The following is a 13,136-nucleotide window of genomic DNA, read 5'->3' as shown; positions in this document are numbered from 1 at the left end:
AGTTACTCGTGTTACACACAGGCGTAATGGGCATGATTCCCACCCCACCGCGTTGCATCCGCCACTGATCCAGGCGCGCTGGGGGTATCGTGGGAGAGGCCCAAGTCGGGCTTCGCGGAGGGCGCAAACCCTCGAGCGAGCCACCTGACCCGTGGTGCCCGGCACGATTTGGATCATGCCCTTGCTGGGTGTGATCCAGGTAATTATTTTGAATGAGCCATTAGGCTCAATAAAATATGCGCGGCCCTGTTGAGGCCTAGTTGAGGCTTCGTTCTCCCCGACCCAGGAGTCACCGACCGCACCGGCGTGGTGGCCACTCCGGGGGTCTTGGAGGCCATTAGAGCCCCTTGGGTGGAAGGGGACAGGACAGGGCCTGGGTTCCTTGTTGGCACTGCCAGGTAATGTTGGGGCATTACCCGAGTGCATGGCTGGCAAAGTCGGGGTGCCAGGTGCCTGGTTGGTACTACCAAGGGTCAGGGCCACAGGGGGGGGGCATGCCCATGAAAGGGAGGGTGAAGGGGCATATGAAGGTTGGGGGAGTGAAGGGGGGGTCATGAAAGGGGGAGGGTCTTGAAAGGAGAGGGTTGGGTTGAAAGGGGGGCCTTTGACAAAGGTTCAGCTGGGCGCGCTCATTTTCGGCGGGGGGGGAGGTGTAATGCCCATGTCTGCGGGCGGCGGCATTATCCTTGGGTAGAGAACGGGGCACCCTTTCAAACGGGGCACCCTGATCTCTGACGATCCGGTCTCACTGACGAGTTCAGCTCCCGCTGCTGAAAAAAAATTCTGTGTGGACTCGCCTGGGGAGAAACTCTCCAGGGCACAAATAATACAGGCCACGATCTTCCCAAAAGGAAACAAAGTCCCCAAGCGAGCGCGTTTAGCTGCGTGTTTCCCGACACTCACAGTGCCAAGAAACACATGGCTGTTCAATGTGACTCGCGTTGAATAAGGGGCCTGAATGGGGGAAGCACGGCTGAGACTGCGCATAGCCCCGTTTTTTACAGTGGAGAGCTCTGCTGGCCGGAACTGCCCGGTGTAGCGGGTGATCGGGACGCCGAGACCCCCAAAAGAATCAGCGGCCACACTGCGCTGCATCGAGCTGCTTTGTCAGCGCAGTGTGGCCGTAGGATTTACACCCAGGATTAAATGTGGGTGAATCCAGGTCTGAATCGCACCCAAAAAGCCAGCGGGAAAAACCCCGCCAAACACGCCCAAAATGACACTTAGGGCGCAGCACATCTAAGTGGGAATAAAGTCACATAGCGAAAGCATTTAACCACATGTCTCCCCCCACCCCCGAGAAACACATGGTTATAAAGTGCCACTCGCGTTAAATAAGGGACCTCAGAGGGGGGCGCATGGCCGAGGCCGCACATAGCCAGCATCCCGATCACCCGCTACACCGGGCAGTTCCGGCCAGCAGAGCTCTCCACTGTAAAAAACGGGGCTATGCGCAGTCTCAGCCGTGCGTTCCCCATTCAGGCCCCTTATTCAACGCGAGTCACATTGGACAGCCATGTGTTTCTATCCCTCAATGTCAGCAAAACTAAGGAGCTGGTCATTGACTTTAGGAAGCAAAGTGTTTTACACACCCCTGTCTGTGTCAATGGTGCCGAGGAGGAGATGGTTTTGAAATCCTAGGTGTGCACATCAGCAATAATCTGTCGTGGTCCACTCACATTGACCCTGCACCAAGAAAACGCAACAAACACCTTTCTCAGGAAAGTAAGGAAATTCGATCTGTCCACACTGACTCTTACCAATTTTTACAGATGCACCAGAGAACGCATCACAACCTGGTATGGCAACTGCTCGGCCCAAGACCAGACAAAACTACAGAGAGTTGTGAACACAGCCCAGTACATCACCGAATCCGCCTCCCATCCATTGACCTTGCTCTGCCTTGGGAAAGCGGGCAGTATAATCAAAGACCCTATCCCATCCGGGTTATTTACTCCTCCAACCTCTTCCATCGGGCAGAAGGTACAAAAGTCTGAGAACACTCACTAACAGGTTCAAAAAGAGCCTCTTCCCCACTGTTACCACACTCCTGAATAACCCTCTTATGGACTGAACTGATCTCTCCACGCATCTTCTCTACTGTGTAGCACTACACTCTGTATGCTTCACCTGATGTTGATATCTATGTATTTACATTGTATATTTATCGTATGTCCTATGTTTTTCATGTATGGAACGATCTGCCTGGACTGTACGCAGAACAACACTTTTCACTGCACCTCGGTACACGTGACAATAAATCAAAACCTAGATCTCGGGAGGCAGCGCGAGCCGGGTAGATCCCGGGAGCAGGGTCTCCCGGCTTCTCTTGAAATGAAAAAATGAAAATGAAATGAAAATCGCTTATTGTCACAAGTAGGCTTCAATGAAGTTACTGTGAAAAGCCCTTAGTCGCCACATTCCGGCGCCTGTTCGGGGAGGCTGGTACGGGAATTGAACCGTGCTGCTGGTCTGCATTAAACGTCAGCGATTTAGCCCAGTGTGCTAAACCACCCCGGCCAGCTGCGTTTCGGGCGCAGCGTGGCCATTGGGTCGTACCCATTGTCATTTTCTGGGAGAATCCTGCCCATCTGTAACTTTGACTCAGCCCGTGTCTCATTTCATTTGTTGCTGAACCAGTCATGCCTCTGTTACCACTAGGTCTGACTATTCCAATGTGGAAGGTAACTGGAGTGAAATAATAGCCTAATAATGCTACAAAGTAAAACAGTAAAGAACAAAAAGAAAAGGAAGAATTGTATGTTGTGACTTCTGGTTTAGGGGCTGTTTAGCTCACAGGGCTAATTTGGCTGGCTTTGAAAGCTGGCTTTGAAAGCAGACCAAGGCAAGCCAGCAGCACAGTTCGATTCCCGTAACAGCCTCCCCGAATAGGTGCCGGAATGTGGTGACTAGGGGCTTTTCACAGTAACTTCATTGAAGCCTACTCGTGACAATAAGCGATTTTCTTTCTTCTTTTCTTGTTTTGTGCTGTCCAGCTGGTGTTTATTCCCAACCAGGTCCCCCACTCTTCTCTGCCCCCTCCCTTTCTTCCCGACTCCCATTCCCCTCTTAGCAGTCTGGTGGGCCCTCTTTGCTCTTGTGTGACTGGCATGACACCGTGTATTTTGTTGTTTGCTTTGTTGATCTTGGTTAGGCTCTATGTTTGATTGTTCCTTCCCAGCCCTCCCCCTACCCCTTCCATTGACGTACGTTATTGTGTTGTGGCTTTCAGTTCGCTCCGGGTTATTGTCTGTTGGCTGCAAACAGTTTTTTGGAACAACTGAGTGAATGGCCCTCACGTTTTGCGGCAGCCTTCTTCCAACCCCCAGATTGGGAATTTGATTTGCTCCGTCTGGAGAAATTCCGACAGGTCGGACAGCCAGTCCGCAGCTGTGAGTGGTGCTGCTGACCGCCAGCCAAACAGGATTCTCTGGCCGGCGATTCGGGAGGCAAAGGCAAGGGCGTCCACCCTCCTCCCCAGGAATAGATCTGTCTGGTCTGATACCCCGAAGACCGCCACTCTTGGGCAAGGCTACACCCTCACCCTCACCACCTTGGACATTGCCTCAAAGAAGGCTGTCCAGAACCCGAGAAGTCTGGGGCAGGACCAAAACATGTGGGTGTGGTTGGCCTCGCTCCCTATTTCTGCAATTTTCTCCAGACCTTCCAACCTTTCAAAACATGTGTGGCCTCAGCTCAATTCTATGGAGAGATTCCAAATGGATCAGGATATATAACCCGCAGCAGGTAGCCGTAAGGAAAAAATACAAAAGAACAATATCTACGGCGTCCAGAACATTCCTGATTTTAACTGTTCGAGCATTGGTGCCAAAGTCTGTAGCTGCCGTGGCCCTAAGCTCTGGGACCCCCGCCCTGAGCCTCATCAGCTCTCTACCTCTTTTTCCTCCTGAAAGATATTCTAACCGAGCTAGTGGCCGTCTGACTTACTGTCTCCTTACGCAGCTTGGAACGCACATTGCTTATAGGGCAGCACGGTAGCATGGTGGTTAGCACAATTGCTTCACAGCTCCAGGGTCCCAGGTTCGATTCCGGCTTGGGTCACTGTCTGTGTGGAGTCTGCACATCCTCCCCGTGTGTGCATGGGTTTCCTCCGGGTGCTCCGGTTTCCTCCCACAGTCCAAAGATGTGCGGGTTAGGTGGATTGGCCATGATAAATTGCCCTTAGTGTCCAAAATTGGCCTTAGTGTTGGGTGGGGTTACTGGGTTATGGGGATCGGGTTGAGGTGTTGACCTTGGGTAGGGTGCTCTTTCCAAGAGCCGGTGCATACTCGATGGGCCGAATGGCCTCCTTCTGCACTGTAAATTCTATGATAACGGTCCTGTGAAGCACCTTGGGATGTTAAAGGTGCTATGTAAAGGCAAGTTCTTGTTGTGGGATATTTGACCATGCGGTGCATCGCTGCCAACACTTTTCCAATCCCGCGATACGTAAATGCAGAGAATGCAGAGGGGCTGGTTTAGCACACTGGGCTAAATCACTGGCTTTTAAAGCAGACCAAGGCAGGCCAGCAGCACGGTTCAATTCCCGTACCAGCCTCCCCGAACAGGCGCCGGAATGTGGCGACTAGGGGATTTTCACAGTAACTTCATTTGAAGCCTACTTGTGACAATAAGCAATTTTCATTTCATTTCATTTCACGAGGCACCGGATTGCAATCAAGAGTGAGAATTATGCCTCATTCCTCCCCTGCCCCTCGGCCCGAGGCACTGACTGAGAGTACAGTTATAGTCTAGCAGATGCGTCGGATGGATTGGGCACGCTAAATTGCCCCTTAATTGGAAAAAATAATCGGGCACTCTAAATTTATTTAAAAATAAGTTATTTTGTGAATGGTGATGGCAATAACATAAGTTAATCAAAATCACTCACAGCTATCTTGCATTTGCTTAGCATGGAAAGTAAACCCCCTCCACGCAGCACCCTCCCCCCCCAAAAAAATGTTTTAAAAACAACAGGAATTACTTACTTGTGTATGTTATAGCCAGTACAACCACACTGTTTCTTGTCCGGTGTCATCATTTCGGATGTAATCGAAATGAGTTAATCTATCGTGTAGTTATTGCACCCTCCAGGTCAGTGAATACATGGAAATGGAACAGAAGTCTACACTCCTCTGCTCAACTCAACTGTTAATGCATACAGCTTGGCACGGAAAGTATCGTAAAGGCACCTCACAACTTCCCCAGAGAATAATATTTTGATCATTTTGACATTTCATTCCTTCCCTTTTTTTGTTGTAGAAAAAAAGGTAGCTTTGACTTTATTACCTTATATGGATTCAGTTCATACCGACCATTGAAAATCACAACCGGGAATTTCCTGATCCATCAAATTTCCCGTCTCGCCTGTGACAATTAACTGAACAAGTGGAGGACGTTTATCTTTTTAAAATGGAAATTTAGAGTAGCCAATTATTTTTTTTTCCAATTCAGGGGTAATTTAGCGTGGCCAATCCACCTACCCTGCACACCTTTGGCATGTGGGGGTGAAACCTGCGCAGATACAGGGAAAATGTGCAGACTCCACACGGACAGTGACCCAGGGCCGGGATTCGAACCCGGGTCCTCAGCGCCGCAGTCCCAGTGCTAAACACTGTGCCACGTGCCACCCTGTAGAGGGCATTTATGCTCATCAAGTTAAGATATATCAATATTGTTAAATGGAGCCAATTTACCAACATGGAGTCCTTGCATCGTAGCTCAGACCATCTTCTGCCCCCTGCAATAATGGAATACTGGCATTTATTGCTAAAGGAACAGACTATAAATGTAGGGAAATGTTGCTGCAACCGTGCAAGACACTGGTGAAACCCCACCTGGAGTAGTGTGCACAGTTTTGGTCCCCTTCCTTGGGGAGAGCTGTAGTGGCAGTAGAGTCAGTTCAGAGGAAGTTGACTAGATTGATTCGAGAGATGAGGGTTTTGTCTTCTGAAGAGAGATTGAGCAGTTTCTTCAGAGTTTAGAAGACTGAAATGAAGTTACTGTGAAAATCCCCTAGTCGCCACGCTCTGACGCCTGTTTGGGTACACTGGGGGAGAATTCAGATGTCCAATTCACCTAACAAGCATGTCTTTCGGGACTTGTGGGAGGAAATCGGAGCACCCGGAGGAAACCCACGCACACAGAGGGAGAACATGCAGACTCCGCACAGACAGTGACCCAAGCGGGAATCGTACCCGGGACCCTGCCGCTGTGAAGCAACAGTGTGCTAACCACTGTGCTACCGTGCCGCCCAAGTGGGCAAGTCTACAATATTCTATCAGACTCCTGACTTGTGCCTTGTAAATTGTGGACAGGCTTTGGGGAGTCAGAAAGTGAGTTAGTGTCCACACAATCCCCAGAATCTGACCTGTTCTTGTATTTATGTGGCTGATCCAGTTCAGTTTCAGGTCATTGGTAACCCCTTGGGTTCTGATAGCGCGAGATTCAGCAGTGGTAATGCATTGAATGTTAAGGGAAGATACTTGCATTCTCTCATGTTGGATATGGTGATTACCTAGCATTTGTGTGGCGTGAATGTTATTTGCCACTTATCAGCCCAAGCGTGAATATTTCTCGGGCCTTGCTGCATTTGGACATGGACTGCTTTTTGAACAGACAATGAACCAAGGTAAGTCAATGAGGTTGATGCGATGGGCAAGGGGGGATTAGTCCGAGACAAAACACCTATGGCAGATATTTTGGGCGAATTAGAGTTTCAGGGTGGAGGTTAGTTAAGGAACACTAACTCGAGAAATTAACCTGGTAACCGTTCTTTGGCCTGAACGTGAATTCACTTGTGCCTTGAGCTGAATACAATTCTCAGTGTTACTGACTGCAGCACTCGACGGCTTCAGCTTTATGGACTTCCGTTATGCTCTATTATTTGGCAGTGCAACTCAAAGTTATAGAACATAGAACAGTACAGCACAGAACAGGCCCTTCGGCCCTCGATGTTGTGCCGAGCAATGATCAACCTACTCAAACCCACGTATCCACCCTATACCCGTAACCCAACAACCCCCCCCTTAACCTTACTTTTTAGGACACTACGGGCAATTTAGCATGGCCAATCCACCTAACCCGCACATCTTTGGACTATGGGAGGAAACCGGAGCACCCGGAGGAAACCCACGCACGCACGGGGAGGACGTGCAGACTCCGCACAGACAGTGACCCAGCCGGGAATCGAACCTGGGACCCTGGAGCTGTGAAGCATTTATGCTAACCACCATGCTACCGTGCTGCCCCCTCAGCTAGTTTCTGTTTGATTTTGAAATTGCTGCCCCATGATGACTTGACATGGCAAGCGTTGAGTCAATTGTCGCTTCCACTTTACCTTGCATTACGCTTGGCAAAATTAATGTCACTCAGTAAGTAAGCATATGATGTTTCCTCCTCGAACATATAATACCTTATGCTTAGCATTTTTGAACCTCCATCCATATGAGTTACTACCCATTTTTACCAAGGTGATCATTTTCACAAATGGATGCTTGCTGGCATTATCTTTTATTTCTGGTTCAACACAGTGTTAATGTCATGTGGCATGATGGGAGGCTATTGTGACCAATGTAGGATTTTTAAATATATATTGGGGGCAGCACGGTAGCATGGTGGTTAGCATAAATGCTTCACAGCTCCAGGGTCCCAGGTTCGATTCCCGGCTGGGTCACTGTCTGTGTGGAGTCTGCACGTCCTCCCCCTGTGTGCGTGGGTTTCCTCCGGGTGCTCCGGTTTCCTCCCACAGTCCAAAGATGTGCGGGTTAGGTGGATTGGCCATGCTAAATTGCCCGTAGTGTCCTAATATAAGTAAGGTTAAGGGGGGGGGTTGTTGGGTTAGGGGTATAGGGTGGATACGTGGGTTTGAGTAGGGTGATCATGGCTCGGCACAACATTGAGGGCCGAAGGGCCTGTTCTGTGCTGTACTGTTCTATGTTCTATGTTCTATTGTATTATGTGTCTGATGCAGTAATGTTACTACAATAACTTAGGCTAAAGTATCCAAATGAACTAAAGCTGTGATTAAGGGGTTAACAGCTAGATAGGTTGTGATATCACTCAGAACTTTCGTTTTCAGCCCTGCCCGGTGTCTGTTGTTTTTTAGTTTCATTGTTAGAGTTCTGCTCTGGATTCTGAGGAAAGGTGGTGTGTTTCTCAGACTGACTTCTGAAACCTTCTCACCCAAGGACTCTGCATAAATCTGTAAGCCACTGAGTGTTAACTGTATTAATAAGTAGCATGTGACCTGTGTATGTGGATTTTGCTTAATTGAATGTTTAGAAATAGATGGGAAAGTAAACTCAAAGTCCTTTTTTTTAAGTACTGTTCAATTGTTGAGTGAAAAGCTGTTTTCCTTTGGATGTTAATCGGGTAAATTCTGGGTTAATAATAAATTTGTTTCAATATAAAAGATCTCTCATTGTCAAATCGCTCCTGGAGTGAAACATCCTTTCCTCCCCCGCACCCACCCAACACCCACACAGGGCACCCCCAGCCCAATTGCACGCGCACACAAGCAATGGCAGCTTGGCACCTTGGCCATGGCAGGCACCCAGGTGGCACTGCCAGGGTACTAGGCTGGCACCAGAAGTGCCAGGGCACCCCTGCCCAAAGGGCATGCAGCTGGATGCCTCCGACCCCCTGGGAGACTCCCAGCCCCCAACTAGTGCTGAATGACACTCGCCCGAGGTCGCCAAGGTGGAAGGGATGAATCCCAAAGCCTCAGGTACCTTAGGAATCTGCACATTAAAGTGAAACTAGCTGTCTCGCTCGAATATGTGGATTGGCCAAGAAGTGATCCTGCCCACTATAGGCAGGTATTACATCGCAATGACGTTGTGAGCCGGGTAAATCCCGGGAGTGGGGTCTCCTGGTTTTTATCGGCCAAACTGCGCTGCGGTGAGCTGCTTTTCAGCTGCAGCGGGTTGGGGGCTGGGGGTCTCCCAGGGGGTCGGAGGCATCCAGCTGCATGCCCTTTGGGCAGGGGTGCCCTGGCACTTCTCATGCCAGCCTAGTACCCTGGCAGTGCCACCTGGGTGCCTGCCATGGCCAAGGTGCCAAGTGTAAGTAAACATTGAGAAATTGACAGTGAAGATCAGAGAGCCAGAGGTCAGTCAATAATTGTTCCCTGGGTGCAGCTGTCTGAAGAAGACTAATGGATGCCTCGGCTCTCAGTCGAGCATGCATAATGAAGCTTGTATTTAAAACTACACTGAAACAGCTATTACATCTCTAGGTTTTTTCAGTTCTTTTTTTAAGAATAAATTTAGATTACCCAATTATTTTTTCCAATTAAGGGGCAATTTAGCGTGTCCAATCCACCTACTCTGCACATTTTTGGGTTGTGGGGGTGAAACCCACGCAGACACGGGGAGAACGTGCAAACTCCACACGGACAGTGACCCAGAGCCAGGATCGAACCTGGGACCTCAGCGCCGTGAGGCAGTTGTGCTAACCACTAGGCCACCGTGCTGCCCTGGTTTTTTCAGTTCTGACGAAAGATCTGGAATGCTAACGTTGGGTGAAATCTCCCAGCGGTTCACGCCAGCGGGACCTTCTGGTCCTGCCGTTGGTGTAACCGGGTTTCCCGGCGGTGTGGGGTGGATTCAATGGCAAATCCCATTGACAGCGGCGGGACTACCGCTGGCCAACGCGGGCCACCTCTGGCTGCCGAGAAACACGCCCGCGAGGAGGTCAGAGAATCTCGCCCAATATTTCTCTTTTCAGAGATACTCCCCGACCTGCTGAATATTTCGAGCATTTCCTGGTTTTATTTATGTGAGAAGAACTCTCACTGCCCACTATTTTCCCATAGATCTCGAGTTGTCTCTTTTCCAGGACTAACTCAGCTTTGATGGTTACCCCAGTGAATCACTTTCAGCTTCTGGCTCCACTCCCATGGTCAATCCCACTGAACTGTCCACAATGAAAATGAAAAGGAAGTAAAAATTAAAACAAAGATTTCTTTAAATTTTCTTTGGCGCGGCAGTTAAACAGTTAATGCAATATATTTGTATAACAGAACGTGGTACAATCAGCACAGAAGGAAGACATCAGACTCATTGGCTCTTTGAAGGCACTCTCTAATTAGTCCTATTCTCCATGCTCTTTAGTCATCACCTTGAATTTTTATCCTTCAAATATGTATCCCATTCCCTTTTGAAAGATATTATTGAACCCCACCCGTGTCTCCCTCTCGGGCAGCACATTACAGATCACAACATTTACCTTATTTTATTAATTTGTCAGTAAAATGAGTTTAAAGGCTTGTAAAGAACTTTTGCCCAAGAATTCACTGGTGGTATATTGCAAATTACAGCGCAGGTGGAAGGAGACTCCCACCTGGCGAGCTGGTTTAGCTCACTGGGCTAAATCGCTGGCTAGCCCAGCAGCACAGTTCGATTCCCGTACCAGCCTCCCCGGACAGGCACCGGAATGTGGCGACTAGGGGCTTTTCACAGTAACTTCATTGAAGCCTACTCGTGACAATAAGCCATTTTCATTTTCATTTCATTTTCAAATAGGCAAGTGGGTCAGTTTTGTTCTATATTCGTCCATGGGTTGTTACTGGCAAGGCCAGCATTTATTGCCCTTCCCGAATTGCCCTTGATAAGGTAGTATTGAGCTGCCGCAGAATATCCGATTCATTTACTCACTTTTATGGAGAGGGGTTTGACCCCATAACGCTGAAGGAACAGTGATGTAGCTTCATGTCAGGGTGGTGTGTGAGTTGCAGAGGAACTCTCATGCGGTGGTGCTGCCCTGCGGCTGCTGCCCGAGGTGCTGTTGAAGGAGCCTTGGCAGATTGCTGCAGCTGCAGCCTGCAACCACAGCTTCTCAAGGTGAAAACTCTAAAACCTTAAACCCCAAATAGATGGACAAAACACACCCAGAAATAGTGAAAAACAAACAAGGTGGAGGGCAACTCGTGCCACAGCACCACCTCATGGTGAGGTGCTGGTAACTGCAAATAGGCTTCTCTGTCACAAATAGGTCTTCGCTGTGCTTCCGTTCCAATGATGTGGAGATGCCGGCGTTCGACTGAGGTGAGCACATAAGAAGCCTTACAACACCAGGTTGAAGTCCAACAGATTTGTTTCAAACACTAGCTTTCGGAGCACTGCTCCTTCACCTGAGGAAGGAGCAGTGCTCCGAAAGCTAGTGTTTGAAACAAACATGTTGGACTTTAACCTGGTGTTGTAAGACTTCTTACTCCATTCCAATGTCAATGGGATCGTAAAATCATTGAAAGGCACATGAGACCATTCAGCCCATCTTGTGTCCATGCTAGCTCTCTGAAAGAGCAATTCACCCAGTGCCACTCTATGCCTCGCCCCCTTATCCCTGCACCTTTTTCTATTCGCCGTGTCCTCTGATTACCAATCCTCCTGCCAGTGGAAAAAGCTCCTCCTTATTTATTCCATCAAAAACCTTCAGAGGTTTGAGCTCTGCTGTTATATTGGAGAATGACGGAAAATCTGGACGGTGTCCAACTATATATTTCCGTCCACACACTGCGCCCCTCAGCGCTGAATCTGGCTGTTTCTTCCCCACCTGTGGCAGGTGGTGGGGTAAGAGGACAGAGCTCTGTCCTCCCGGGTTGCTGCTGCTGCCGGCCTATTTCCCTACCGTTCCGCCAGGAAATCCAGGAAAGGCTGCCACCGCCTAAAGAACCCTTGTACTGATCCCCTCAGGGCAAATTTCACCTTCTCCAATTTAATGAACCCTACCATATCATTGATCCAGGCCTCCATGCTTGGGGACCTCGCATCCTTCCATTGGAGCAAGATCCTCCGCCGGGCTACGAGGGACGCAAAGGCCAGAACACCGGCCTCTTTCGCCTCCTGCACTCCCGGCTCCACCCCAACCCCAAAAATCGCGAGTCCCCAGCCTGGCTCGACCCTGGATCCCACCACCCTCGACACCGTCCTTGCTACCCCCTTCCAAAACTCCCCCAGCGCTGGGCATGCCCAAAACATATGGGCGTGGTTCGCTGGGCTCCCTGAGCACCTAGCACACCTGTCCTCGCCCCCGAAAAACCTACTCATCCTCGACCCAGTCATGTGGGCCCTATGCAGCACCTTGAACTGTATGAGGCTAAGCCTCGCACAGGAAGAGGAGGAATTCACTCTCTCCAGGGCATCCACCCACGTCCCCTCCTCAATCTCCTCACCCAGCTCCTCTTCCCATTTACCCTTCAGTTCCTCCACCGAGGCCTTGTCTACCTCCTGCATTACCCGGTATATGTCCGAAATCCTCCCTCCTCCAACCCACACCCCCGAGAGCACCCTGTCCCGCACCCCACGTGGGGGCAGCAAGGGGAACCCCTCCACCTGCTGCCTGGCAAACGCCCTCACCTGCATGTACCTAAACATGTACCCCGGGGGGAGCCCAAACTTACCCTCTAAGTCCCCCAAGCTCGCGAACCTCCCCTCAACAAACAGGTCCCTCAACCTCCTAACCCCTGCCCTGTGCCCTGGAACAGGAACAAAAACCTCGGGAGCACCGTCATCTTAATGGACTGCACCGTCCCCGCCAGTGACAGCGGTAACATATCCCACCTCTTAAACTCCTCCTCCATCTGCTCCAACAACCTTGTGAGGTTGAGCTTGTGCAGGGCCCCCCAACTCCCAGCCACCTGGACCCCTAGGTACCTGAAGCTCTTCCCTGCCTGCTTCAGTGGGAGCCTACCAATCCCCTCCTCTTGATCCAGGGATGCACCACAAACAACTCACTCTTGCCCAGGTTCAACTTATACCCAGAGAAACCCCCGAATTCACTAAGAATCCTCATCACCCCCGGCATCCCCCCCCCACCGGGTCCGCCACATACAGCAACAGGTCGTCCGCATACAGCGACACTCGATGCTCCGCCCCACCCCGCACCAGGCCCCTCCAGTTCCCTGACTCCCTCAATGCCATGGCCAGGGGCTCAATCGCCAACGCAAAGAGCAAGGGGGACAGGGTGCACCCCTGTCTCGTCCCTCGGTACAGCCGAAAGTACTCCGACCTCCTCCTATTTGTGGCTACAATCGCCATCGGGGCCTCATAGAGCAGCCTCACCCACCGGATAAACCCCTCCCCAAACCTAAACCTCTCCAGCACCTCCCACAAATACTCCCACTCAACCCTATC

This window comes from Scyliorhinus canicula, chromosome 7 (assembly GCF_902713615.1).
Source record: "Scyliorhinus canicula chromosome 7, sScyCan1.1, whole genome shotgun sequence".
NCBI classification, from domain to species: domain Eukaryota; kingdom Metazoa; phylum Chordata; class Chondrichthyes; order Carcharhiniformes; family Scyliorhinidae; genus Scyliorhinus; species Scyliorhinus canicula.
The sequence above is the reverse complement of the archived record's forward strand: the minus strand, read 5'-3'. Positions refer to the sequence as shown.